A 4291-nucleotide genomic window follows, 5' to 3' on the forward strand; every position below is an offset into this window, starting at 1 on the left:
CGCTAAGTGGCAACGCCAAGCAATGACCAAAGGCAACGTAGTCTTGCAGTTGCTGTTTGACCTTGAGCCTGGCGGAAACAGAAGGAAAATGGCTATTACGGCAGGCAGTCTTCTGTGAGGTGGTAGAAGCCGCGTGGGAAAATACTTCACATGGATCTTGCCTGCTCAGCCCAAAAAGAAAACTTGTGGTTTGTTGTCGGATTCCTTCAGCTAAATTTGTCAGAGAGGGGCGAAAAAAACCCCTCTCTTGGGTGAGGAAATCTCTCCCTTCAGACGGTGCCCTGTCGCTCCCCTCCTCAATGACTCATAGCACCCCTGGCCCTCCGCTTCCTTCTGTCTCTGCGCCTTCGGGCCGGCCGGGTAAGGAGGACGGGGAAGGGGCGTGCCCGCCTTTGTCCCTCTCCCAGTCAGCCCCTGTGGGAACGGCGGGAACGCTGCTCCGGGGTTGTAGTGAGCACAGAGAGCCGTGGCCGCGCTGGGGACCAAGCAGCCCCCGTTAGCGACCCTCCCGGAGACCCCGTGAACGGCGTGCACGTGGCTCCCGTCCCCACAGCTTCATCAAAGTCTGCTTCTCTTTACTCCTTAATGAAATGAAATTCTTGCAAAAGCGCTAGGCCTTGATATCACTCCAAAAAGAGTTGAGCGTAACTACTGAGATAGGTTGCCACAGCATGGTCTTTGCAACCAGACAGAACTGGGCTCGGGTCTCGGATCTGCCCCTTGGCTGTGGACTGCTGGCGAATCACTAGACCGCCCTAGGTTTTAAAAACCCGGATATTGCTAACAAGAGGATGAGAGAAAATGCGCTAAACCAGGAGCTCCTCGAGAAAAATACATGAAGGTTTTTTTCTTAATGATGCTTTTTTATTTTTCTCTCAGCCACTGTTTAAATAATTCCATTATATCTGGAGAAAGATAGGAGGTGGTCCACTGAAGTTCCTTAACAGACAAAACTGTTTTGCCTTTTTAAGAGGCCACATCAGGTCAATATTGGTTTCTCAAGGCCTGGAGAAGCCATCTTAAGTGAAAGTCCTTTCATCAAAGACAAAGCAAACCTTGCAGTAAAATAGTTACCACTGGCTTCCAACTTTCAGCAGCTAAATTGCAGCTAGAGAATAGTAAACACTCAGGGCCTAAACTGAATAATTAATCCCAGTAGGGCTGTTATAAACCTTTTCCAGAGCCCTTAGGCTTTCTCTCGGAAACATGTTGGATCAGGACTTTGAGGATATCAAAAGCACATTTTAAAACTCGACTCATGCTCTGTGCAGAAGATGCATCCGGGTTTGGATCCCCTCAGTAATACAGGGTAAAAAGCCTATTTCTTAGAGAAGGAATAAAGCAGCCCTTGGGCTCGAATTTCCTTCTGTATGGAGTGCGTTGGGCCAGAGCAGGGGAGGTGGGTGCAGGGTGAGCTCTGGGAAGAATGTCCAGGGGCCTTGTTACCGTTAGTATGATGGAAGGTGAACATGTGAAGAGATCAATAGAGATCAAGCAGAGAGAACTCCTCCAAGAGAAGTCTGTTTCCAAACACAGAAAGCCTTGTCAATGCTTCCTAAAGGCACCTGCCTTCCACCTTGACCGTGTTTGCTAGATCCGGGTGACACCTGTGCTTAATAATACTTAGTCGACTTTAAATTGACTCGTTTTTCATGCTTAGCTGAATCCTCAACAACAATCAGGGAAATCACAGGTTTTGTATATTTTTTTAGAGTACTTGAGAGCATAGAGCTATTAAAATACATTTTTTACACTCCTCTGAAAATAATCCTGTGTCCCACCAGTAGGTACACTGTGCTTTGAAAGACACGTCTTTAGATGAGCAAATACATCATGAGAGGAGCGACTATTACAGGCAGGGGGTTAATGATTATTTTTCTGTACTACTTACCAAAGCTCCTCCCAATCTCTTTCTGGTTGAAGAGATTCTTAATAAAGCCTTCCCTTTTCTTTAGCATCTATAAATGTGTTCATGTTTCATCTCACTTGAGCCTCACAACACACGGTGAGGTGGGCTGGATACACGGTAGGACTCCACTCATGGAAGAAATCAAGGCTCAGAGTTTAAATTCCTTATTCACAGACACATAGCTAGTCAGTACTAAGGCAGGAGGAAGAGCCTAAGCTTTCTGACTCTTCATTGGAGTGTCCACTACTCCTTAGCTATATCCACTTCTCCTTAGCAAATCATGGTGGACGGGGGCTAGGTGTGTGTGTGTGTGTGTGCGCATGTTTACACTATTCTCACCATCATGCACCAATTTCAAAGACAGGAACTTATGTCAAGGCCAGCTTGTCACAGAGACAGGACTTCTAATTCAGTGGAAAACAGTATGGCTTCCATTCTCTTCAAGATTTTGGTGGTTAAGGATACGTGCCTCTGAGTCAGACACACTTGGGTTTGAAACTCCATCCCACTGCCTAATAGTGTATGACCCTGGGAAAGTTTGTAAAAGTTTAATTTTGATGAGTTTCATCATCTGTAAAGTGGGAATAATAATACTCAATGCACAGGGCTGTTGGTGATAGTGTCTGTTGAGGACATCTACCTCACAGGGCCATGATTAAATGAGATAATCTGAAAAGATACCCAATACCCACTGTATTGGGTCTAAAGGGAGTATTAAGTGGTGGCTATTATTACTTTAGTCAGAAATGTCTACTGTTGACACCCTGGCTACCTAACATTTTGAAATCAATGATGGACATGATTGAGCTTTAATAATGGAGGCCATCTTCATACACAGGAAAATAAACCTGTGATAAAGGGGATGTCCATTTAAACATTTATCATTTCCCCCCAAAGCTGTCAAAGTGCACTCTCCTCTCCCTTGCCTCATTTCTCTGACCCAGTGACCACTGCCATCCCTCCAAATACCTTCACGGTTGCAAAGATATTTCACATTTTTATAGGGCTTAAAAATGTGCACTGACTCAGGTATACCAACTCACCCTTCCCAGCTGCCCTGTGATGCAGATACCATTCTCATTTCACGGATGAGAAAACGCACTCAGAAAGGTTGCATGACCTGCCAAGGTCACATAGCGTGTAAATAGAAAAGTTGGGACGGAAACACAGACCTTCTCATTCTTTCCAACCACATGAGACTCTGACAAAGCAGGAAATAAATACATGGTTGAATCCTTTGACTTGCATCTCCTCTTCCTGGTACAGAATGTCATAAGCTTCTGCAAAACGTTAGCCAGTGCACTGGGGAGTGGGATGCATCTCTTTGCTTGACACCAATGCAGGAAGCTGTCCTTAACTCCGACCTGGACTGCCATTGGCAGGTCATGGTCTTATCCCTTTTATTGAAACAGGGAATTCAGGGCACTGGAAGTGAGCATTTTCTAAAAAGGAAAACTGAGTCATTTGTTTTTCGCTGATTTCCATTCTAACCTCCTTCTGCGTTGATAGATGGCAAATAGCTCCCAGACCTTGCGGTGACTCATCCACACATTGGCAGCTTGTCTGAGGTTCCAATTCAGTTTCGGGATACTAATTTCCTATTTCCTCCCCAATTCAGAAAGCATCACGATAGACTTTATCTACTACCGTAAGCATGCAAAAGGAGGAAAAGATGGGTTGGTTTTACAAACTGCTGTGCTCTTTCAATCGTGAAGATGAGACCTGGGACTGAGATCCTGTGGGTAAATATATCACCGCCATCTTTTTCAAAGGTCAAGTAGCCCTTTCCAAAGGGCCCTGGGTCCTAGACTTCACTACGCCTTCGAGAAAGAGTAAGGGAAACCAAGATGGGAGAGCAAGGGAGAGAGGAGGTAAATGGGGAGAAAAGAGCGGATGGGGGAAGGGTGTTGCCTTAGGTCCATGTCCCAGTACCTCAGCCCAGAGTAGGGAAGATCTCAGTGATATGGAAGCCAATTGGAAAGGTCCTTCTCCTCTTTCCTCTCCTCCCACAAAGACCTCACAGCCTGAACCACCATTTCAGTTGAGCATTTTTGCAACACTGTTTACCAACTCGCCTACCATGACAGAGAACTGTTATATTGTCAGATGATTTAGCAGTATTCTCTCTTGATTAGATGATGAGTTCTATTTGAAGTTGTTTTAGTGGAGTCTATATTTTATTTTCATTCAGATTAAAGGGTAGAACTTGTAAAAATGCTCCCAACAGCTTTTGTGAGACAGTTTAATTCATTGGGTTTGAAAGCCTTGGCTCTGAGACTGAATTTCAACCAGGAATAAATGTCTCCAAGGGGCGGATGAGGTTCTTTGGTGTATAAATACACTTGTTAGAAAACAGGTTAGAAAAACAGTTTAATACACGCC

Source organism: Zalophus californianus, chromosome 4 (genome assembly GCF_009762305.2).
Source record: "Zalophus californianus isolate mZalCal1 chromosome 4, mZalCal1.pri.v2, whole genome shotgun sequence".
NCBI lineage: Eukaryota > Metazoa > Chordata > Mammalia > Carnivora > Otariidae > Zalophus > Zalophus californianus.